Below are 27163 nucleotides of genomic sequence, written 5' to 3'. Positions count from 1 at the left end.
AAAAAAAAAAAAAATGACCCTCATGAAATTTTTGGCAACATTGCTTGGTTGAATATTTGGATCTTTAGAAAAGGACTTCAATGTCCAGACATTCAGCTGGATCTTATTTAAACCTAAGTATCTAATGGAGCCAAACTTCAGCTCAGCTATTATAGCCCAAGGTCACAGGGAAAGCTGGTAGCTGGGTTAGGGATTAAGTCAAAACTTCTGATTTAAATCCCAGTTTTGTTTTGTTTTTTTTTAAATTCACCATGCTTAAGGCTGCATATATATCAGAAGACAGAAAAGTAATATATTGGATGTTATACACAACTGTCAGTGCCATGGATATGTGCCAAAACTTGGGAGAGTAAAGTGAAAATTTAGCCAAAATTTTAGGGGAATGATTCTCCAGAAATAAAGACCTAAAGAAAAATCTAAGGAACAAATACAAAGAAACTAGTAAAAATACATATATGTAACATTGACAACAACAAAAATGTTAATATTATGAAAATGTAACCATATTGGAGTCTTCCATGGCAGCTGAAATCTAGTGCTTTCAGAGAAAAGAGAAATAAAGATGTTCTCCTGAGAAGTCACCCTGGTAGAGCCCCCTCTATCCTTCTCTCTGTCTGTCTTTTCATCTTTACTTTTTTTTTTTTAATTTTTAAGGTAAAGTATTTCTTGGCTCTGAAATCCTTATTTATCTTGCTAACAATCTCCTCCCCTTTCCCCCACCTCATTTAGGAAAGGCAAAAAGGACAGGCATTCAGAGGAAGACTGATTCCTCCATGGCAGCTGAGATCTAGTGAAAATCACACTACATAGTTTTCATTTTTTAAAAATTAATTAACTAATTAATTGTTTTCTTCTTTTTTCTCTCTCTCTTTCTCCATTTCCTTCTCCTTTATTCTTTTACCTCATCACTTCGTTGCTCAGTCTTTATGCACTGAGTGTCTAGACAGGTGTAAGTGAAACATAGCTAAGCATCCAAATACAATTAGGGTCATCATATTTCTCAATTCCCATTGAATCTGTGGCACAAAGGGAGAAAAACAAAACAGCAAAGAGTTTGCATATCTCCTCCTGAATGACTCTGATCATTCAGATTTAACCCTAGTAGAGATGGAAGAGAAGAGAGACAATGAACTCCAGAAGAAAAGACCTCACAAGTTCCAGGAGGTGAAGAAGTTCTTACGAGAGCTGAAAGAGGAAATACACACCATAAAAAAAGAATCAAACGGAACTGTTGGAGATGAAGGCTGTAATATAGGAAGTTAAAATTTCCCTTGAAAGTAAAACAAAAACCAGCTTAGATCTTCATGCAGAAGATCAAATCTCAGATATAAAAGAACCTTTGACCTAGAAAAATTCACCATGAACACTGAGGAAATAGCCAGAAAAAAAAAAAAGAAAAATATATGAGAAATACTAGATACCATTAAACATCCAAACATCTGGATAATTGGTATCCCAGAAGGTGAAGAGACTAGTAACGGATCTTGATAATCTATTCCATGAAATCCTGGAAGAAAACTTTACAAACTTAGAGAGGCATTCAAAGATACAGACCCATGAAATAAAAAGGACCTCAAATAGGATCAACTCAGGAAGAACGTCTCCAAGACACATTATAGCCAGATTGACCAAAACCACAGGCAGAGAGAAGATACTAAGATTGACAAGAGAGAAACATCAAGTTACCTACAAAGGATATCCCATCAGCCTAACAGTGGACTTCTCATTGGAAACAACGCAAGCAAGGAAAGAATGGGAAAATATACTCAAAGTGTTGAGTATATTTCAACCAAGAATACTATATCCAGCAAGATTATCCTTAATATGGGAAGAGAAGAACATTCTCAGATAAACAAACCATGAAAGAATTTACTGACACAGACCAGTTCTCCAAGATATTCTGAAAGGAATGCTATCTCAGGCAAACTAAATTCAGACACACAGAAGTAAGAGTTCAACTAAGAAAATGGCCCGCTTAATGGTAGGGACAAGTCCAGAACTGAATGTTATCTTCCAGAATTTAAATGGAAAGATCAGACCACAACAGAAGATAAAGTACATGAGTTTGAATTGGTGAGAATTTTATGAATTTTATGACTTTTAACTAAAACATTACTGATCTTCTATGCTTTGTTTCCCAGAGTTAAGGATTTTTGTCTTTTCTTGAGTTCTAGACAGGTCCATGGACCTACTATTTGAAAATAATTCTATCCTGTTTCCTGACTTTAAATCTTAAGCAAAGCAAAGTTCTCTTAACATACTTTTTAATTTTGGTTTATTTAAGGTAAAACTGCCTTTCTTGAAATTAAAAAATAAATTAAAAATTACCTATGTTTCCCAGAGTTAAGGATTTTTGTCTTTTCTTGAGTTCTAGACAGGTCCATGGACCTACTATTTGAAAATAATTCTATCCTGTTTCCTGACTTTAAATCTTAAGCAAAGCAAAGTTCTCTTAACATACTTTTTAATTTTGGTTTATTTAAGGTAAAACTGCCTTTCTTGAAATTAAAAAATAAATTAAAAATTACCTATTTAATGACCACAGTAAGCTGTATAGCCTCAGCTAGGTGCTACTTTGTAGTATATTTATTCTATCCACAGTTTCATGCCTAAAGTCAACAGATAAGTATATCTCATATCAGCTGAACTTGCTATTGAAAGTATTTAGATTAAGATATTTTGCGAATCAATGCAATGTGGGAAAAAATAAAAAGGAAATGGAAAGCAACTGCAGAACCCAGATACAGTGTGGGAGGAGGATGAGAAATGGCAGAGGGTGAGAAATAGGGTGAGAAAAAAATATATGTATGTATGTATGTAAGAAACAAGAAATAGAAAATTATTTGTTTACAATAACATGTATGATTAAGCCACTTTACAGTGTATTTTGGTCTCAAAATTGCATTTTGTATGCTGTGGTGATGTTCAGTGAAAGAAAAGTAAAAGAAAAAAATTAATAATAAAAAATAACCTTAAAGAAAAAGAAAGGTGGCCTGGCACCTTGAACAGGCAGCGAAGATTAGAAAAGCTATGTGAAAGAATTCTTTTCATAAAATAACCTGAACTTTTCCAGTCCAGCATTGTAGTCAGTAGAGACTGCAAAAGAGCAGCCACAACCAGAGGATTATTCTGAGGAAGACTTTGAAGGAAGAAAGAGACTGCTCTTTGTTGCTAGCTGATGGTATATCACAGAATACTTGGTAGACAGGGCTGAATTAAGAAGGTTTATGTGTGAATCATGTGCTGGGTGTTTGCTTTTCAACAGTTTGAGTAGATGACATGTACATATTTTCTCAAATAAATTTTGTCTCTGTTATAGGATCACAAATGAAATTGTAAAAAATATTTTGAACATTATCTTTAAAATCCAGTTTTTAAAATTTTGAAAGTTGTTTATTGTCAAGATCCATGGAGTTTAGGGGACCAGCAGTTTCCGTAATGGCTGTGTCACTGGACTCCCACGTAGTTGACCGTGGTGCGAGTCCCGGACCCGGTGGCTTAAACTCATGCTGGGCGCGTGTGCGTGCGTGCCCAAGATCCTGAGAGGAGAATGGAGGAGAAGGGATTGTGGCATGGCCATCCCCCCTGGGGAGTGATTTCTCGCTTTCTGTCTCTCTGTCTCTCTCTGTCTGTCTGGTGAACGCACGTGCCCTATAGCAAAACCTCTCCAAAAAAAGAAAAAAAAAAAAAGATCCATGGAGTTTGAACAAAATTTTTTTGATACATAAAGTAAATTTGGGAAAATATAAAAATAAATAAATGATTCGATGAAAAAATAATATGTCGAAAATAATTTGGGAAAATATAAAAATAAATAAATGATTTGATGAAAAAATAATATAATGTCGAAAATATAAAAATAGTGGGAAGAAGCAGTTCGCGTAATGGCTATGTTGCTGGACTCCCACGTAGTCGACCGCGGTTCGTGTCCCGGACCCGGTGGCTTAAACTCATGCTGGGCGCGTGTGCGTGCGTGCCCAAGATCCCGAGAGGAGAATGGAGGAGAAGGGATTGTGGCGTGGCCATCCCCCCTGGAGGGTGATTTCTCACTTCCTGTCTCTATGTCTCTCTCTGTCTGTCTGGCGAGCATACGCACCCTATAGCAAAAAAAATCTCTCCAAAAAAATAAAAAATAAAAAATAAAAAAAAGAATGAAAAATAGTGATAGCATACAATACTGTAATTGTATTGTAAGTGCATTGTGTTATATTGCAAATATTATAATTTTATAGTGATTATATAATATTTTGATATTATGTTATAATGCTGGACAATATTATGATGAAAATATTATGAAGATCCAAAATTGATCTATTGATTTATTATAATACTCACAAAGATCAAAGCAGACTGGGTTGTTTATTTTCTGGTTTATTTGTTTATGGAGGGAGGGTAGATATTAGCAAACTAATTTTAAGATATGAATGTAAAAATGAAAGAACAATTAGGTCATGTGAAAAGTCACAATGCAGGGAACCAGCAGTTGGCGTAATGGCTATGTCGCTGGACTCCCACGTAGTCGACCGCGGTTCGTGTCCCTGTAAAAATGAAAGAACAATTAGGTTATGTGAAAAGTCACAATGCATTTTTTGCATAGAAAAATACATTATGACTTTCCTGACAACCCAATAAAATAGCCAAAATAAAAATTACAAAGTTAAAGACTCACATTAGACAGTTTCAAGACTTATTGAAAGACAACAGTAATATGAGGAAAAATAAAAAAAAATGTTAAAATAAAAAGGAATTAAAGCTGGGGACCAACAGTTGGTGTAGTGGCTATGTCGCTGGACTCCCACGTAGTCGACCGCAGTTTGAGTCCCAGACCCGGTGGCTTAAAACTCACACCGGGTGCGTGTGCGTGCATGCCCAAGATCCTGAGAGGAGAATGGAGGAGAAGGGATTGCTCCGTGACCATCCCCCCTGGGGGGTGATTTCTCGCTTTCTATCTGTATGTCTCTCTCTGTCTGTCTGGCGAGCACACTTGCCCTATGGCAAAAACCTCTCCAAAAAAAAAGAAGGAATTAAAGCTTATTTTGTTGCAAAAAAAGAGGAAAATGTAACAATATTAACTATGTTAATACTATGAAAGAAAATCTGTTCTCTTAAGGTAGGCTACTATTCTGAGAGGTAAATAATATCTCTGTATGTTTATGTGTATGTATATGTGTGTGTGTGTGTGTGTGTGTGTGTATATCTATATATATATATATATATATATATACACACTCACACAGTGATATTATTTAATTATAGATATTATTAAAATATATAATAGATTAATAGATTACTTAGATATATTAATATATATAATCTGTGTCCACTTTCCCATAATTCATATATTAGAGCCTAATATATGAAAACCTAATCACTTGATGGTTCCATTCTTATGAATGGATTTAGAGTATTTAAAAAATAGTCTCCATTGAGCCATGTAAGAATTTAGCAATAAGGTGCCATCTTTTAAATAGAGAATGAACTACATCATCAGATACTGAATCACCTGGCAACTTGATTTTGGACTTTCTAGCTCCAAAACCATGAGCAATAAACTTTATACTCTGAGGTATTTTGTTTTGCAACAGGAATAGATGAGGGCTCCCTGTTTACAGATGCGGAAACTGAAGCTCAAAAGGATAAAGTAACACACCCAAGATATACTGCGAGGAAATGGCAGAGTCTGAATTCAAAATCAAGCCTGCCAAGTGTCAACATCCTCCATGTCACTACATTCAATAAATAAGCAGATTCTTGACATAACTAATGAAGATCCAAGATGAATGGATGAAAGGAGAAGAAAATACTGTCAAATGCAATGGTGCCAAGTAGAACCAAAGCTTTCAATATCTATATTCTGCCTGGGCAGAGAATCAAAGTACGAAAACCATACCTTACAGTCTACACAAACATGACAGTGCTTTTCCTCTGTCTGTCGACCTGTCTTTGCTATTCTTCTTTCTTCGTTAATTTTTCTTTTTTTTGGAGAAATTTTCACTGGAGGGCGCGTGCGCTCACCAGACAGACAGAGAGAGACATAGAGACAGAAAGCGAGAAATCACCCCCTAGGGGGGATGGTCACGCCGCAATCCCTTCTCCTCCATTCTCCTCTCGGGATCTTAGGCACACACGCACACGTGCCCGGCGTGAGTTTTTAAGCCACCGGGTCCGGGACACGAACCGCGGTCGACTACGTGGGAGTCCAGCGACATAGCCATTATGCTATCTGCTGGTTCCCTTTCTTCGTTAATTTTTACCTTGTTTTTTTTTCAAATCTCCTACCCAGGCAAATATGTTGATTATTTATTTGAGGAGCTTCCTGTAAAATACAACTCTCCAGTGTAAAACAGCAACTCTTTATGCACCAAAATTCTTTAAACCCTTCATCTCAAAATACCTTGCTCTTTCCACTAATCCTGTACTGCTGCTTCATTATGTGTCCCCAGTCATAACCTAAATTTGAAAGATCTGCCTGAAACTAATAAGTTTTGACTCTACCTTCTCTTTTCAAAACATTAGCAAAGATTTGCAGGGTGGTATTCTCTATTACAATAATAGGCAATCAAATTAGGTTAGCCTTATCAAGAGGCTGTGTTGGTAAAGCTTTTAACCCAAAATTAGTTTTGAAAAGTATTCATATGCCCAAACCAACTCCCTCTTATCTCTTCTTAACAAAGAGGGAAGTGAAGGACCTTGACCTAGGGCACCAGTAAACAGAGATTACAAAAGAGTCTACTACTCTGGCAAGAAATTTTAAGCTCAAACCAAAAGCCACATGATTTTGCACTTTCTCCCTAAATACAATAGTTTTTTTTTTTTTCTGTAAAGTTGAAGCCAATACTCATGGGGGTGGGGGGAGAATTCTCGAGTCACCTGGAGAAGTCGGCACAGGAGGCAGAAAGAGTATATCAGAGGTGGAAAGATGAGTCTAACGGTGTTGCAAAGGTTGGCTGCTCACTAAGGCTGGAAATGCTGTGGTGCTGGAGTGGAATGGACACATGCAAAAGTTAATTCCTAAGCAAAAGCCAAAATACATGAAATATTCTCATGTATAATACTTTCTTTTTATTTTTAAAGAGATTTTTTGCTGTTGGGTATGTACATTCACCAGAGAGAGACAGAGAGACAGAAAACAAGAAATCCCCCCCCGAGGCAGTATGGCCGCACTACAATCCTTTCTCGTCTATTCTCCTCTCATGACCTTGGGTTTGCTGGCACATGTGAGCAGATGAGTTTTAAGCCACTGGGTCCAGGACTCAAACCAGCGAGGTAACCATTACGCCATCTACTGGGTCCACATAAATATTTTCACACTCCTAAATTCTATCTTGAGTGTATTTCCAAAAGTAGAATTTCAACTTTAAAGACAGTGGTATCGATCTAGCCTCAGAGCCAGAAGTAGGAGACTAGTAGCAATCTATGACTATAAGGACATGGACTTGAGTTTAGTGTGACGTATGGGACTATTTCATGGAGAGCTCCGTAATACACTATTGGCTCCTGTCTTTTAGTGCTCAAGCTCATTTACCTAGGTGAAATCATGTAACCTACCAAACATACCTCGTGGTTCTGATGTTGAACTTCAAATGGAATTACAGATCAATTTGTCAAAATTCTTTCTATATTAATTAGCTCACTTAAATTATTTTAACCAACTGAGCATGGTATTCAGCACGCAGTAGTATTTCAAAATATAATCATGTTTCACTTCATAATAGAGATGTGTTCTAGAAATGTGTTGTTAGGTGCTTCCATCATTGTATGACTATCGAAGAGTTACTTACACAAGCCTAGATGGTATACTCTACCACAGCTAGGCTGTATGGTATAATCTATATACTACTTAGGAGTGCTGTCTTATATTAATGCTCTTCTAAAATTCGTGAAAAAATGCCCATTATATTTGAAACAGTACATGAATTACATTTTTTGCACCAAAATAAACTTGTACTTTAATTCCACAAGCCTTTTGAAGCTTCCAGGTATATATTGCATTCTAGCCTCTAGAACTTGGCAGATACTTCTTTTAACTGATGATTCTTCTCATATTATAGTTGTTGTTACTTTCTACATGTTGTATCACCTTCTTATTGATTAAAAAGAAGAAATGAGTTGAGAAGAAATGAGCATGAGTATTTATTCATCTCTTTCAACTGGAAGACCTTCATTACCTGGTGGCTACTATAGCAGTAATGGCCTAACTAAATGGTGTGTCCCTTTAGGGAAGTACAACCCTAAGGTCTATCTGTTATTTTTTCTAAAATGCAGGTCTGATTACATTATGCTTCTTTGAAGAACTCTTGAGAAATTGAAAACAATGATAAAATAAAGTTTAAATATTTTCTCATGTCAAAAACAAGTCTTGGGACCAGCAGATGGCACAATGGCTACATCACTGGACTCCCATGTAGTCGACTGCGATTTGAGTCCTGGATCCGGTGGCTTAAACTCACACTTGCCAGTTGTCCGTGAGTGCCCAAGATGCTGAGAGGAGAATGGAGGAGAAGGGATTGCAGTGTAGTCATTCCCCCAGGGGGTGATTTCTCACTTTCTGTCTCTCTGTCTCTCTATCTCTCACTGTCTTTCTGGTGAGTGCATGCGCCCTGTAGCAAAAACCGCTCAAAAAAAAAAAAAAAGCTCACTATTATATGCACCCGACTCAAATGTTTACGTGGACTTGCTTTGAACCTCATGATCTAACCCTCATAATTTTTTACAGTTCCTCCTTTATTTATATCACACCAGTATGAGCACCACACATCAGTCCCACTGCCTTCTCCTCATAAAATGTTTCTTCCCATACCTTTTCCCTACATTCTAGATAATACAGTAATCTTTTAAGGCACTACTATAGCATCCCTTCCTCTCTGAAGCTTTACTGAATCCTCCAACCAGATGTGACCACTTCTTATTTCTCATCCTCTCTAATCCTGTACCTACAATACTGCAGCATATGTAGTCATGCTTTTATGAAATAAAAAAGGAAAAGGCAAGGAAGGAAGGATGGGAGGAAGAAAAGTGAAGAAAGGAGGAAAATAAGGAAGGAAAATGACAAAAGAAGAGAAAGGAAGGAAGACATGAAATAAAACCTGCTGTCTCCCTCTACTAGACTCTGCACTCCTTAAAGACTGACACAGTATCTTACTTGACTTTTGACCCTATTGCTCATCGTGAGATTTGGCATATAAAGGGAATTTCATAGACATGTGAAACTTTGTCTTCGTCATTTAACATTGTTATCCTCTATTTGGTACTTATTTGCAGAGAATTTGCTCCTTTCTTTGTCCCTCATGCACCCTTTACCTTCTGTCCCTGGTCGTATTAACCATGGGCTGGTATGTGAATCCTGATCACTTACCTAGGTTCAAAGTATCAGCACCAATTTCTTGGGCCTATCCCAGATTAAGCCCTAACTCCTCCTCCATCTCAATATCTTGCTTTAGAGTTTCCAAAGTGCTCCTCTCCTTGCCTTGTTTCTGATATAAAATGCTTCAATGTGGGACCAGCAGTTAGCGTAATGGCTATGTCACTGAACTTCCACGTAATCAACCATGGTTCAAGTCCTGGACCCAGTGGCTTAAACTCATGCCAGGCGCATGTGCGTGCATGCCCAAGATCTCGAGAAGAGAATGGAGGAGAAGGGTTTGTGGCGTGGCCATCCCCCCTGGGGGGTGATTTCTCACTTTCTGTCTCTCTCTCTCTGTCTGTCTGGCGAGCACACGCACCCTATAGCAAAAACCTCTCCAAAAGAAGAAAAAAATATGCTTCAATGTAAATAGACCATAGATTGGACATGTCTCTTCCCATAGACAGTTATGTAACTTGGGCAAAATACTTAGCTCTTCTCACTTGTAAAACAAAAGCAACCACTACCTTAAACAGTTGCTTAGAGAATAGATTAGAGGCCCAGTCTGTTGGCACAGTCATTAGTAAACTGAACTGCAGCACCAGAAGCTACTTGACAGACTGTGGGTTTAGATCGTGAGTCAGCTTGAAAACATGCTAGGTGAATGGGTGTGTGCTCAAGGTCTTATTGAACAGGAGCGCCAATGAAAGAGAATCATTGCACGCTGAGAACTTGTCAAAGGTGGTTTTCTGTCTGTCTCTCCTTTTTCCTCATGAAAACACACATGCTTTATGTCGTAAATGAACTATACTAAAAAAAAAAAAAAAAAAAATTAGAAAAAAAAAAAAAAAAAAATTAGAAGAAAAGTGTGAAATCACCCTCCAGTGGTATGGCCTCACCATAATCCCATCTTCTACATTTTCCTTTCAGGATTCTGGGTACACATATACCCTTGCCTGGTATGTTTCTTAAGCCTCTGGGCCAGATTTGGAACTGCAGGCTCAGCTACTTGTGACGCCTTGACCACCACACCACCTGCTGGCCTGAATATGTTTTGATTACCATGATGTCTGATTCACCCTTAAGCGTCTCTTGCAGAAAGAACTAATTTCAGCTCTTACAAAAAAAAAAAAAAAAAAACCCACAAACTTTAAAAACAACACTCTTTGCCAAAGTACAGTGTTTTAGATCAGTTTACTTCAACTCTCACCTATTATTTTTGGATAGTTGTACAAAATTTTGAACTGTGGTATCTTCAGTCCAATAAAGGTCTTTACCATGCGTTCATTTTGATACTTGTATGCTGACTTCTATAATGGTGAACATGGCACAGTTTATATCCTTAGAAAGTTCTTTTCTTCAAATATATTTTTTACTTTTCATGTAGTAAATTTCATGGTTTTTTTGAGTGTGTGTGTATATATATATATATATACATTTTTTTCTTTTTAGAGAGAGATATTTTGCCATAGGGCATGTGTGTTCACTAGAGAAACAGAGAGACAAAAAGTGAGAAATCAGCCACTGGGGAGATCATCATGCTGCAATTTCCTCTCCATTTTCCTCTTGGGATTTTGGGCACACACGCACATGTGCCCAGTGTGAATTTTAAGCTGCTGAGTCCTGAACTCGAACCACAATCAACTACATGGGAGTTCAGTGATGTAACCATTACACCATTTACTGATCTTGAGTGTATATTTTTGACAAATGAATAGTGATGTAACTAGTACCACAGTCAAAATACAGAGTAGTTTAAGCACGTTCTGGCCTAAAATACTTCACTCAAACTGCCCCTTTGTCAGAAAACTTACCCAATGCTCCAAACCTAAGTACTATTGATGTGTTTTCCATTCCTATAATTATTCATTTTTCAGAATTTTTTACTAATGAGATCATATGGAATATAGCCTTGTTTCTGCTTTTTTCATTTTAGTGCAATGCATTTCAGGTTCATCTATACCATTGCATTTTCTCAATAGCTCAGTCCTCTTTATTGACAAACAGTACTCCATTCAGGGTATGTACCACACTATCTTTATTTATCTGCTGGAGGACATTTGGGTTTTTCTAGTTTCTGGCAATTACAAACAAAACTGCTCTGAATATTCATATTCGAGTTTCTATGTGAAAGTGAGATTTCAAAATTTATTTAATAAGGATGAGTGGAATTGCAGGGTCAAGTGAAAAGCGTAGTTTGATTTTATAAGAAACTGCCAAGTTGCTTTCCAAATAGAGTTGCCATTTTTACATTTTCACTAGCAGTCTGTGAGAATTGTAATTGTTCTGCATATTTATTTGGCACTGTCAGATTTAAAATGTTCTAGTAGCTATGTAGTATCTCTAATTTGCCTTTTCCTAATGATCAATGATAGTGAACATCTTTTCATGTGCTTATTTGTTATGTATATGTCTGTTTTGGCGAAGTGTCTATTCAAAGCTTTTGCCCATTTAAATGGATTGTTTTCTTATTTTTGAATTTTTTGTTTATTTTATATACAACTCCTTTGTTGGTATGTGATTTTGCAAATATTTTCGCACAGTCTTTGGTTTTGGCTTTTTTATTCTTTTAATGTGCTTTTTATTCAGCAAGCATTCTTAATTTTAGGAAGTTCAGTTTCTCAGTGTTTTCGCTTATGGATCATGCATTTGGTGTTACCTCAAGGAGCTTTTAATATGGCATTGTGCTCAAAGCCTTTGCCTGAACATCCACAGGATATGTTAAGTGGTATATGAGTGATATAAAGTGCTGTAAGAGTTCAGGAGAGGGAGAGGCAACTTAGAAGTAGGTAGTTTTGTAATGTTGCTTAACCGTTTTCCAATAAGCTGCTGCTGACTCCTGAATTTTCTAAGTTGAGATATATTGTTAATGTTTTAAGATTTGGCTTGAGCACATAAAGTTTAAGAAATGTATCTATCTGTAGCCAGTGAGCCTGAAACCAAACCATTAGTAATATAAAGATCCAGAATGTTCCTAAGCTCTCAGGCACTGTCCAGCACCTCTCCCCTTTGCCCGAGTGTCAGCCGTTACCACTTTATTCTATAAGAGTTTCTTTAAAGTTTTGGTGGATCTTTTGGGTTTTATATATTTTTCTCTGTGCTTTATAAGGGACATATTATTTTTTGATCTTACCTATTACTATCATCCTTTTTCTGTACTGAGATATTTGATTCTGCTTGTTTTAACTTCCTTTTGTGGAATGAAAAGCTTGCATAATTTAAAAATAAGTTTTCATTTACATTTATCTTTATCATAGCACAAGTGTCTTGAACTCTCTGTCTTTGCATGGCCAAGAATCAGCATCTAATAGTTACGCAATAAATCTTTGATAAGAGAAAGCATAGGTGATTGAACTCCTGACACAATTTGTAAAAGACTTAGAGCTTTTAATACTGCACTTGTGTACATTTACGCATATCAATATACTTATAAACTCTAAAACCAACGGTATTACAGATAATGCTGATATTCAGGAAAAAAATTTTCTCCCTGATAATAGAGGGCAAAAAGTTAAATCTAAAGTTTTTACAGAAGTAAAAACCACTGGGCCAGTTGGCATGGTGGTTAAGATGACTGGATCCCACATGGCTGACTGTGTGGCTTGTGTATGGGACCCAACAACTTGAAAAACACTCCAGGCATGTGTATGTGCATGCTCAAATTTCTGAAAGGAAGAAGAAATGGAGCAGAAGGGATTGGGTTGTGACCATTCTCATGGTAGAAGTACTCTCTCTCTCGTGAGTGCATATACTCTCCGGCAAATTAAAAATAAAAGAAAGGCATCAAGGACATTATCTTCATTATGTCCTACTTTGTTCAGTGGTCAACAAGAAACCTAAATGTGAAAAAAATGAAGAAACCCCTGGCTTCAATGCCTCAGTGCCCTTCTTTGAACATGGTCAGCATTTTACTGAGATATCTCCTTGCCTGGTGATATTCTCTGCAGTGACACTAGATAGACATAGTCCCAGTCCATCCCTGCACCCACAACCCCTCAGCAGTGCTCATAACTAGCATATGCTCTGGTTGAATGACCTGGCTTCATTCACAACTACGTCAGTACTAAAGCAGTCTGAATGATAGATTGCAGCTTATCAATAATTGAAAAGAAGGGCTCAGAAATGTCCCATTATCTGAATAATTAATGTTCCACTTGGGTTTTGTAATTCCTTAATAAAACTGACTGATTGATTTGCTTAATTAATTCCTCCTTTGACAGGCTTATTGCTTTCTTTGGAGACAGGGATGGGCAAAAAGAAAAAAAAAGATAATTCAAGCTAAGAGGAAAGATTTAAAATCTTCATAAACTTTAACCCCCTCAGAGTATAATGGAACCAAGTTTTCCAGCAAACCTTTTCCCACAATCTCTGCCATGTCATGAAATACCTGTACTCCTGTCAACAGACAGCTCATGTCATCTGGGTATATTTGGCATTGCAACTGAAGACACATTGTGCTAAACTGTAAGGGTCCAACCACATCTGTAGTCATAAACTCAGCTCAATCTTAAACACTTTTGAATAAATCAATTTGAATGAATGTTTAAAGCCGACTGCCATTTAAACCAATGAGTTCTGGGTAGGACAGTGGCAGCTACCTCGATGCTGAGCAAGTGGATGGCTTTGCCTGCAGGAAACATCCCTCTGGCTTTATGTGCACCTGTTCTGACTGAAAAATGGTGCCTGTCACTAGAATTTGGTCCAGTCCCAACTTGATTGCCATCCTTTCTGTAGTGACTGGGGTTGACCAGACAGAGATCAAACTGCCACAGGGGGAGAAAAAAAAAAAAAAGTAGACAGAAACAACCCTATACAGAAAGGGCTGAAAGGCAGAGACTGAAGTACTAAAGAAAGTGCAAAACAAATAAACAATAATGGAGGTAAGTCACTGAAGGCAAAATAGTACCTGGCATACAGGAGAAAAGTAAAGGCAATTCTCTTAATTCTATAACTCATACAATTCAATGTTTGAAAAATAATACACTTGTTCCTAGAAAAGATCATAAAAGGTTATTTTTGATGTTATCATAAGTAGATTGTTTATATAAATTCCCTTTCAGATTGTTCATGTTAGTGTATAAATATACACAATTTATACACTCTGTGTCTGTATGTGTTGACTTTATATCCTGATATTTGACTGAATTTATTTAATAGTTCTAACAGTTTTGTGTATGTGTGATTTTTTTAGCATTTTCTACATATATAATCATATTACCTGGGATACCCCCATGGGTTGGTGGTTGAGAGGCAGCCAGATCACACATGGCTGACTGCACAGCTTGGGAAGCACACCAGGCACATGTATGTGCATGCTCAAAATCTCAAAAGGACAGATGGAGAAAGGATTTTGGTGTAGCCAAATCCAGGGAGGTGCTTTCTCACTTTCTCTTTCTCTCTGTCTCTGTCTCTGTCTCTTTCTGGTAAGCTCTGTGGCAAATTTTTCTTAAAAATCATGTTATCTGTGAACAGAGATAAATTTTCTCCTCTGTTTCCACTTCAAATGTGTTTTTTCCTTTTCTCTTCTTGTTTAATTTCCTTGGCTCAAACTTCCAATCATGTTATCTGTGAACAGAGATAAATTTTCTCCTCTGTTTCCACTTCAAATGTGTTTTTTCCTTTTCTTGTTTAATTTCCTTGGCTAAAACTTCCAGTACTATGTTGAATAGAAGTGGAGAAAGTGGTCATATTGTCTTGTTTCTAGCATTAAAGGAAACGTTTTCAAACTTTCACCATTGTCTGTGATGTTTGCTATGGGTTTTACATATACAACTTCCATCATATTGGGGGTAACTTCCTTCTACTCCTTGTCTGTTAAGAGTTTTTATCATGACATGTAGAATTTTCTTTCAAGTGTTTTTTTCTGCATTCATTGAGATGGTCATGTGGTTGTCTTTCTTTATTCTGTTACTGTAGTGTATTAAATTGATCAATTCTTGTGTGTCAAACCATCCTTGTAGTCCAAGAATAAATCCCACTTGGTCTCTTGGTATATGATCTTTAAGTGGCTGCTCAATTCAGGGTTCTATTATTTTGCTGAGAATTTTTTCATCAATGTTCATAAGAGTTATTAGTCTGTAGTTTTCTTTTGTAGTGTCTTCTCTAACTTTGGTATTAGAGGAATACTGGCTTTGTAGAATAAATCAAGAATTACTCTGTCTTCAAATTTTTGGAAAAGTTTGAAAAGGGTTGGTGGTAGTTCTTTAAATGTTCGGTAGAATTCAACCATGAAGCAATCAGTTCCAAGGCTTTTCTCTGGAAATTTTTTTCTTACCAATTCAATCTCCTTGCTAGTTATAGGTTTGTTCATATTTTCTATTTCTTTATGGTTTCTATTCATATTTTCTCCTTCCTTATGATGTAGTCTTAGCAAAAGTTCTGTTTTTCTAGAAATTTGTCAGTTTCATCTAGGTAATCTAATCTGTTGGCCTACAACTGTTCATAGTACTCTCATGTAATTTTTTAAAAAATTTCTTTAGCACTGGTAGTAATTTTCCCACTGTTATTTCACAGCCTAGTTTGAATCTTCCCTATGTTTTCTTAACCCACCTAGCTAAGAATGTATCAATTATGTTGCTCTTCTTAATAAAAAATCAAGTGTTAGTTTTATTAATTTTCCATATTTTTTCTGTTCTCTATTTTGTTTATCTTTGCTGTAATATTTTAGGCTTACTTCTGTGCTAACTTTTATTTCCTCTTTTCTACTAACTTGAACTTATTTTTATTTTCTTTTATAGTTCATTAAATTGCAAAATAAGGTTGTTTATATGAGATCTTTGCACGATACTCTTCAGGTACAATGGTCACACTCGTCACATCACTTGCTATGAAGCTGGTTGACAGCTGTCACTGTCAAATAATCCATGACAAGGAACAAGCATTTTTTTGAAACCTTTAACTTTCCTGTTCTATTTTGTTATGAACTGATTTTTAAAATTTTGCTGTATGGTACTTGCACTCTGTGGCGAGAGAGAATGAGAGAGAATCAGAAAGCACCCCCAGGGATGGATGAACATACCAGAATCTCTCCCCCTCCATTCTCTGTTAGAGATTTGGGGCACACACAAAGACATACCCAGTGTGTTCCTCAAGCCTCCACCTCAAGGACTTGAACTGTGCAGTTGGCAAAGTGAGATCCAGTCGCTTTAATTACCACACCACCTGGCTGGCCTAGGAACAAAGATTATATCACTAGCTTAAAGTTAATTAGTAATTTTCCTTTAAAAGAGCATTTTGTTGGAGCTAGCAGGTGGCATGCTTGTTAAAGCCCTGAACTCCCACATGGCCAACCATGGTTTGAGCCCCAGAGCTGGTGACTTCAAACTCACTCCTGGTGTGTATATGTTTGTGCCCCAAATCCCAGGAAGAGAATTGATTGTGGCATAGCCATCCTCCCACAGGATGATTTCTCACTGTCTCTCTCCCTCTGTCTCCCTCCAGCAAGCATATGCTTTCTACAGCAGACAAAAAAAGAAAAAAAAAAGCATTATCTTAATTGAAATCCAATGTTCATTTATTTGTCAAATATTTTTTGAGTTTCTATGATAAGTCAATTCATCCTCCAGAAATAAAATATATTGTATGGAGAGTTAAAAGTCTTAGGTTTGTTAGTGATTGTAGAGGCTTAAGGAAGGAAGAGGGAGAGTGAGTATGCATTGTGTTGGTATTATCTTGCATATAAAGTTTTCTGGTGGAGAGAATATGCCCTTAGGTAGCAGAATGTGTGGTATCATTTAGGAACATGAGGAAGCCAGTGTACTTAGAGTGATGAAGCAAAGAGGACATCAAAGATGTATATAGTAGGTAACAGGAGACCAGTTAACAATCAAGAATGTGTATGTCAGTACAGATAGTAAGTCACAGTAAGGTTTTACTCTGAGAGATACAAGTTGCTATTGAAGAGTTTTGCATGCCTCCTGCATCACATATGGGTACCCCAGCTTTCTTTTTCTGATAGAAATACCAGATTGTGTCTTTAGCTGACAAAAACACTCATTAGTAGTTCTGTTTGATCTCTGAAGACTTGATTCAACAAGAAGCCTATAGAGAGCATAGAATCAATTTTCATTTACATAATCCCAGGCAATTCTACTTAGCATTTCCTTCTGACAAGATGCTCAGTTTAGAAAAATTTCCACTTCATAGCAGCCTTTATTATAGAAATGAATAGCAATATTAGGGTTCAAAATAGGTATACCTAATTCTTTCCACATTAAATAATTGTTGACTCTAGAAAAAGAATATGACAACTACAATTTATGTCCAGAGAAGGACAGTGTTTGAAGTATAGCTCATTGGGCTTTAATGAACATAGATTTTGGAGTCAACAGATCACTTCTCAATCTGAATTACTCACTCACAATGCAGTATGCCTTTGGCTTGGAGTTAATACTCTGAACATCACTACCCTCATTTACAGATGATGTTTATGGACTCCCAAGGCTACTGATAGGATACAGCAAACAAAATATATCAAACAAACACAAAAGTGACACCTACACAGAATGTACCCTTTCATAAATGGTAGATACTAATATCATAGTAAATCCTTAGATATTAGGGAACTTGGCTATGAGAAAAATAAGAATGTTTATCAAGAGCTAAACAGCAAAATCCACACATTGTTGAATAGAGTAAAAGAACTAGACTTCATGAAAGAAATACACTCTTTTAGAAACTTGTAACATTTGTCTGTGATCAAAAAGTATAAGAAATTGCAAAAGGTTGGGTCATCCATGGAGAAATAGGAAATGTTAAACAATAATTACATTGACATATATTGGCAGTACCCTTTGACACACTGCTCAGAAGAGAATGCACATTAGATAAAAGGGACTGGGGTCCCAGAGTCTTTGATAAATCCATTTTTCTGAGAAAATGAATACTGGAGGATATAGTAGATTCCATATGTTTTGTTCCTATTGCTAAGACTATTCTAATCTCTGCTTGATATTAATTCCATTAACAATTTTTTTTTAAATCTAATATCCACCAGTTCAGATTACTTTCTGGTTCCCTGTACATAAGTGCACTCTGAGAAGAAAAAGTTTGGTCATTCAGACTTTGCATATTCTTCTCTTTATTAGTAAAATTCATTCTCTCAGTAGAAAACATTGTTTTCAGTAAATGAATAAACTGACATCCTAGGTTTATTTATTAGTCTCACAAGTTTAGTTAAAGTGAATATATTTCATAAAGATGGATACAGTATCAATTTGCTGACAAAGTCAGATTTCTGAGGCTGCAAGGATGAAAAGTCACAATCTGAGTTACTGAAATAATTTACTGGGGAAAAATTCTAACCACGTGAGGTATTTTGAAAGATACTCCAATCGCTTTCCTAGAGGTCATGCACACATATCCTCAGCATCATCTAGGACTGTCTTATTAAAGTTACTATAAATATTAATTCCACTCACTTCCATGGAGTCTCTACTGTGTACCAAGCATTTTGTTAGTCAATGAGATTAGAAGACATCTCAGATATAGTACCCACCCACAAAGACTTCATATTCTAATGTACTGCTTGTCAACAAAAATACATTCAGGAGACAGATAGCTATTGTAGAGAACTATACATATTCAAACTTAAAAAAATAGTTTTGAGGCATAAAATTGCATATCACATTGTCTGGAAGCCTCTACTTCCCATGCAGTTCATGAGCAAATAGTAAAAATGTAGGGAGAGGACTTTCTCCTTTGTTTACCACAAGTTTAACACAGAGATATGTTCTTGATGTGTTGAACAATCATAATTTCTAATGTCTTAAACTTCTAGACTCATCCTGATTTCAAATAATCACTTCCTGATCCTAAAACTACTAAGGTATCCCAGAAATTATTGCTGCATATCAATATTCAAACTGTGCCAAGCTACTAGGTAGACATTTTTAAAAACACTGATTTTTCTGACTATTGTTAATAACAATCACAATGGAAAAAGTCCTCTTACTCATGTTGCTTAGCACAGCATCAGCTCCCCAACAGGTACTCAGATGGGAACTGTGACAATGACTGGGTTGATTCTCAATACAGCATAATGCTCTAAGATAAAGTCTCATTAGAGACATGGAAGAGTAGTGGGCTCTTGTTTTTCTATAATGTGATGACCCATTTCATTCTGTGTCTGGTAGAAAATTATGGGCTGTCATTATCTGGGCATTGATACCTAGGACTTATAATATCTCTTCTGCAATGCTGAAGAAAAACTAGAAATGATGTTTCCCAGAAGCTCTTTTCCTATATATCCTCAAATTTAAAAAGTGGAAGGGAGAGTGGACAATTGTCCTTAGAAGATCATAGATGCTAGATGGAGTGATTTCTCAGACTCATCTTTGGGCTTCCACTTGTATGAAGTAGACCAGGACATTGGTAAGATCTTTAGAATTATGGAACTTGAGAATGAGAGCAGGTAATCAGCCAACCACCTAGGTCAGCACTTCAGGACAAAGTCATCAATGCTATTTCTCTAGCCTTGTGACTAGAGCCATCCTGACTCTCACTCTCTCCACTCCTTTTATTTGTGAGTTCCAAGTATTACATTAACTTTTTTATCCCTGTAATTCTTATAGATTTCTGATTTAGGAGCAAACCCAGACTTTAGACCCATATGGAAAAATGAAATGCCTTCAGTTGCACAAGTGAAGATAACACACAGATTCAGTTCTAGCCTGATAGAGCAACATCCTTTGAATGAACCTCTCTGTAAATCTTAGGAAAAACTGAATCCAAAGAAAGCCCAGTTAGGTTAGCTGTGAAATATCTATTTCTCTGAAAACTCATAATGCTCCAAATCTCATTTTTTCAGCACTTCTGAAAGAACTAAATTGCAGAGGGCAGAACTTTTTCTAGAATTAAAAATTAACTTAGATGTCAAAATAAAACCCTAGAATTTAATTTATCATAAAAGCTATATTCTCGAATAGAATCTAATGGACCAAAACAGATAAAGCAATTAAATGGGAAATGCTATGAATTAATCTTATTTAAAGAGGCAGCAAGATGGAATTCATATTTTTAAAGATACAATAACCAGAAAAGAAAAGAAAAAAATCTCCCTAGCTCAGCTAGGGGTGCCATAATTTAAAATAATAAAGCATTATGAGTACCTAATTTATTCATTTTCTGCAGGTGCTATTTGTTACACTTTGACATTTTTCTCAGTTTTGATTGCTGGTAACTTTCTTCTCTTTGAGAAGATTTTATATTTTTTCTACGTTACGTGCTAAATTTTGATAATAATTTTGTGTATTCTAAATAAACTGAAAGTACTGTGGCTTTGAAAAAAATTTTCAAACTTAAACCTAGTGCTTTCAGAGTATTCTATCAAATAATATCACTGTGTCAGTTTCTCCTATCAAGTGGGGAGAATCTCATGCAATATGATGATGATCATGGCAGTTTTTAACTCTAGAGCACCCTAATTATTATTGTTATTGTTATTGATGAATAGCGCTCCTATGGCTTGAAATGTGAAAAATTCGATTTCTTTTATTATTACTTTCATGCCAGATTGCCTGGTGGTTGCCAGCATGGGCTACAAGATGGACTGGCCAGGATCTCATCCAGATTCTATTACTTCTTAGCTCTGACATCTTTTTCAAATTTATTCTCTCTGTGCATTGGTTTCTTCATCTGTAAAATGAGGATGATAAAAATACCTACCTGAGAGAGATTTTTGTGCTGAGCAAATAAGATTTTATAAGAATAGTGCTGAGAATAGTAGCCAACACATAGTAAACATCAGTAATTGCAAGTTTTCCTACTTTTTGTTGTGGATAGTATTATTATCTAAATTTTATTTGACTTAATCCTAAATATATGTATTAAAATTGCAAAGGGGGTTTTGTATGTTTTAAAATTCACATCATCTAGGATTGTATTATTTGAATACTTATTGAAAACCTACTAATAAACAGATTAACAAAACACTACTAACAAAGACTAACAAAATAAACAAGAAAAAGTCAAAGCCTTACTTAGCAGTAAATATTAACCTTTAAAAAATCCCCCACTGTGAGGTTGAGTCCTGGACTTGGCAGCTTGAAAAACATGCCAGGAATGTGCGCATAAATGCCCAAAGTCCTGAAAAAAGAGTAGAGTAGAAAGAAATACAGCATGACCATCTTCCATGGAGGATGCTTTCTCACTTTTCTTCTCTCTGTCAGCCTCTCTCTGGGAAGTACATCTGTCCCCTAGCACAAAAGAAATAAAAAATTCAATATATTATTTTCAAAATATCGTGAAACCTCATATTTATAAAATTTCAAGACATGTAGTATTTAAAAGCAATCAAATCATGAGACAAATGCTTGGCTCTCCCCATCTACACAGGGGGGAACCTGATGGGCCCTCCTCTACCTACTTCAATCCTATGGAAAAGTCATGGATATGCAGTCTATCCCTACCCATGGTTAGTTCTTTTCCTTCTTCCTTTTTACACCTGTAGACTCCTTCCAAAACATTTTTGTGTTGTGAGCTGATTTGTCTTTCTAAAATGCCTCTGACAAAGTAGGGCCTCTACCACTTGAATACAGGTTGGTCTTCTGAACTTCAGAGCTGTCAACAAGTGGTTGGTTTTGCCGGTTGACCACCGTGAAGTCACTGCTACTCTATTCAGTGTTGACACAATCCCTTTTATTAGCATGGTAGAATTCTAATCACTTGTAGTTATATCAACCACAGGCCCCACTGTGTTGTAGTCTTCCTTCCACTACATTTATGCAATCTTATCTAGCTATCAAGATGGAGCCTAGGTATTTAACAGCTTGATGTGGGCTTTTCTGTGCCAGGTCTCTCTCAGAGGTTTGTATTGTGAACTCTGAAAAGGACAATCTCCTTGCTCACATTGCTTTATTCCCCCCCCCCATACTTTTAGAGCCTTTCAGTATAGATTCTCTGTATTATATACCTAATAACACACACTTAACCTATTCTTTGCTGTTATTATTTAATTTGTTAGGATTAATATTCTTTTCTAAAAGAATTATTTTATTATTATTTAACTTTATTCATTTTTTTTATTTGATCAGAGAGGGACAGAGTGAGAAAGAGAATGAGAGAGAGGGAAAGCGAGAAAGCAAGATTCTAGGTTCAGGACTCAAACCACAGTGGGCCATGTAGGAGTCTAGTGCCTCCAGCCACCACACCACCTGACAGCTCCCCCTGCCAATATTTTTTAAATTAAAATCTTGCTCTTTCTTTCCTCTCTGTATCCTCTTTCATATTATGTATCCATAGCTGATGATAATGTGATTTCCTGGTACCAAAATTTTTTTATTTATTGAAATGAGCTCTTACAAGTTTTTACTAATACCTTACATGGTCTTCTTACAAGTTACTCCTTAGAGTTGTATTAACTTAATAGAATTTCAATATTAACACTATGTGTTAGGTGGCAGTTAGCTGTGAACAGGGTGAGACAGGTTTGAACCCCCCAAACTTTCTGACAGTAAAGTCCTGCCCAAATTGTTTGGCCTATAGCCAACGATTCCTGATAGCCAGTCTCTAGGCTCAAGGCTGAATCTCCATCTGCCTTTCCTCTCCCTCAAGGCCAAACTCGTGCTTGTCTGAAGACCAAATATGCACACTAGGCTGGAAACATGTAATTAAGCTACCTGTGCTCACTTAGCATGTATTAGCTCCTATGGTTTGACCCGCTACCCTGGTGAGCTTTAGTGTTGCATTCTGGAAAAATGCATGCACGGGAGCTATGTAAACTCCTGGCCAGTCAATTAAAGACAATCCTGTGACACATAATGAAACAAGAAGAGCCCTGTGTGGTTATCAGGGGAGAGATCAGGAAAAGGAATCAGAACCACTATAAAACAAACAAAAAACACCTCATCCAGGCGACCCCAGAGCTAGCTGGCTCTCCCTTCTTGAGAATGAACTTTTCTTTGTTTAAGCAGATAGTAAAGTTTCTATACTATCTGCTTATCACTGGTGTCTGTCTTCAAATTTTTGGCAGACACCATGAATCGAGGACCACAACTCCCCACATTGCTCCATCTCCTCTACTATGTTTTTTGAGCTTCTGGGGATAGATTGTGTATATATATAATAATATATAAATATAACTAATGACACCAACTTAATCTCCTTTTTGTCATCATTGTTCATTTGCTAAGACTGAATTATTTCATAACTGAAATCTTCCCCTTTTCTCCCTGTGTCCTCTCTCACAGTGTATCTCTAGCTGATGATAATGTGGTCTCCTTTCACAACAAAACTTTTTCTTTATTGAAATGAGCTCTTACAAGGTTTTACTATCAACATACATTGTCTTAATAGTTACTCCTTGGAGTCGTATTAAGTTAATGGAATTTCAAATTAACTCTGTGGATAAATAACAAAATAGGTAAAGTCAAATTTGTTTATAAAGCAAACCGACTTTATATTCAGTTTTGCTTCTGGTAAAAGATTCAGAATAGTGTCAATAGTACATTTGTTATAATAAGAAAAACTTTGACTTTATTTTTTTTTTAAGAAAATGGGAAAAGTCTGGATGATCCTATGAATAATGAAGAACCATTAGGCAATAACTGAAGAGATATTTCTTTCTCTTTTTTTTTTTTTTTTTTAGAAAGAGATTTTTGCTATAGGGCATGTGTGCTTGAGGGAGAGAAAGAGAGAGAAGGAAAGTGAGAAATCACCCCCCCAGAAGGGGATGGCCATGCCACAATCTCTTTTCCTCCATTCACCTCTAGGGATTGTGGACACACATGGACACACACTTGGTTTGAGATTTTAAGCCACCGGGTCTGGGACTCGAATCGCTGTCGACTATTTGAGAGCCCAGTAACGTAACTGTTAAGTCAGCTGCTGGTTCCCTGAAGAGTTATTTCTGAGGTAACTAGGCCAAAACCATAACTGATTTAGTTTTGCTTCTGGTAAAAGATTCAGAATAGTGTCAATAGTAGCTGTGAACAGGGTGAGACAGGTTTGAACCCCCCTGGTTATAAGAGAAAATACTGGAACTGACTAGAACAATAAATGCTCTGGAGAGTGAATGACAGATGTTTACTTGAAGAACAAAAAAAACAGATAACAAAGTTGATGGTCAGATCATTGGCAATGTAAACTAAATACGCTTGTCTCAATTGAGTCATAGAGGCCTCTACTCTGCATTAATTAGACAATTATGGAAAATAAGTCTGTTGGAATAAAAATAATTAGCTTAAAAAACAAACTCACAGAATGAATACAGTTTAGCTATCAATGGTGAGATAAGATTAAAATGAGGAACTATAGTTAAACCTATAAAAGCTTGAACAAATTAGGTAGAAACACGTATTTTATGAGGTAGCAACATTACAGAGTCTCATTTCATTTGCAATATAATCAGATTTCTAATTATGATAAAGTTATTTTTGGCTTACATATGTCTGAGGTATCCACTCTCATAAAATAAACATCTAAATTGTGTTTAAGAGTGAGAACGTATTGTATCAGCAGTGTGCAGAAGTGAGACAGTGGTGTGATTATTTTGCTAAGTAAGCACATTTAATGAAAGGAGATGAGAAGACTGAAGATCTTAGTTTTTTTATGCATAGGAACTTACAAAACACAAACATAGGTGGATGCTTCTTACAAAATCATTCTCTAGTTCATACAACTTGAACAAAATAATCAAAAGCAAAAAAATAAATAAGAATATCCAAATTGGACCAATAGAACCCATGCGATAAAATTTTTTTTTAATATAATATTTTGGGACTGGCAGATGGTATAATGGTTTCTTTGCTGGACTCCTATGTAGTTATTGCAGTTCAGACCTAGTGGCTTAAAACTCATGCTGGGCATGTGTGCTTGTGTGCCCAAAATCCTGAGAGCAAAATGGAGGCGAAAGAATTGCAGCGTGGCCATACCCTTGGGGGGATGATTTCTCACCTTCTGTCTCTCTGTCTGTCTCTGTCTCTCTGGTAAGTGCATGTACCCTATAGCAAAACTCTCTCTAAAAAAGCAATATTAATACATAAAATTAATCACTTTAACAATCCTAAATGTTTAACTCAGTAATTCAGTGGTATTTAGTATATTTATAATATGAAATTGTTATGATTATCCATTTAAGAATTAAAAATCATTTCAAATTGAAACTCTATAGCTATTAAGTAATAACTCCCCATTCTCCCAGCCCCTATTTACTTTTTATTTTACATTCTATTGAATATTTGTATAAATTTGCTCATTCTAAGTACAGTACTTTGTGTAAGTGAAACTAAATATTTTTTCTTTTGTGTCTGTCTCATTTTTCTTAGCAAGTTTTGAAGATTCATCCATTTTGTGTCATACATCAGAATTAGGCTTATTTTTAAGGCTAAATAATATTTCATTGTACTCGGGGGGCAAGAGTCTTAAAAATTCATGGAAAATGAATACTATAAAAAACTATTTATGAATTCAAACTTTTTTTCACCAAAGGAAGCTTATATTTTTATTTCATTTTTTCATAAACTTTTTGAAGTTTCTCATCTGTATATAACACACTTTGCTTATCTATTCATCTACTGTTTAAAAACTTGGGTTGCTTCAATCTTTTGGATATTTTAAGTATGCTGCCATGAACATGAATGTACAAATAACTGTTAGTGTCTTTGCTTTCAGTTATTTTGGAAATTTATCCAGATTAGAATTCTTTAATTAAATGATAATTCTATATTTGACTTTTTTTTTTAGAGGTTTTCGCTATAGGGCGCGTGCGCTCGCCAGACAGACAGAGAGAGACATAGAAACAGAAAGCGAGAAATCACTCCCCAGAGGGGATGGTCACGCCACAATCCCTTCTCCTCCATTTTCCTCTTGGGATCTTGGGCACACATGCACACGTACCCAGCGTGAGTTTAAGCCACTGGGTACAGGACACAAACCACGGTCGACTACATGGGAGTCCAGCGACATAGCCATTACGCTAACTGCTGGTTCCCTATATTTGACTTGTAAAGAAACCTCCAAACTATTTCTTATAATGGCTATGTACCATTTTATATTCCCATCAACAGTATTCAAGAGTTCTGATTTCTTTACATGTTGGCTAATACTTACTTCTCACATTTTTGACAATAACAACTAATAGTTGAGGAGTGGTAAAATGACATATTTTTTTAAATAGAAGCAAAATAGTAATTTTTTAAAGTTATGTTCCATTTATTTCTCCCATGAGAGAGACAGAAAGAGGAAGAAAGACAAAGAGACAGCAACCCTTACTAGGGTTCTAACACCGTGATTTTCCCCCTGCTTCAAATTATGGTCAGACATAAGCTTGGAGTACTCAGGGAGGTTTCAGAATGCAAACCTGGAACCTTCCTATGTGGGTCAGACTTACAGAGCTTGGACTTTTACTGCTACACTACTGTCTGGACTCAAAATATATAATTTTTTTTTTATTTTTGTTATCATCATAATTTTCTTTATATTACATTGGATTACATATAACTTTACAGTGTATTACATTGCTTTTTCAAAAGGGAATGTCATGCATGTCAGTCAATACAAAGACATTAATCTCCCCACTTCATCATTCAGTATCTTTTCTATGTTTTTCACAATCAAACAATAAAACTACTGGTGGAAAATGCTGGGGAAATTCTGGGAGATGTTGAAATAGGCAAAGACTTCTTAAATAAGACTCCCAAAGCACAGGCAATAATCCCTAAAATAGACAAGTGGAACTGTATTAGACTAAGAAGTTTCTGCACAGCAAAGAACACAGTAACAAGTGTGAACCAACAACCCTCAGAATGGGAAAATATTTTTGTTAAATATGCCTCAGACAAGGAACTGATAACCAGAATACACAGGGAACTCAAGTGCCTTATG

This window comes from Tupaia chinensis, unplaced genomic scaffold (assembly GCF_000334495.1).
Source record: "Tupaia chinensis unplaced genomic scaffold, TupChi_1.0 Scaffold000119_1, whole genome shotgun sequence".
NCBI lineage: Eukaryota > Metazoa > Chordata > Mammalia > Scandentia > Tupaiidae > Tupaia > Tupaia belangeri.
Note: the sequence above shows the minus strand (reverse complement) of the source record.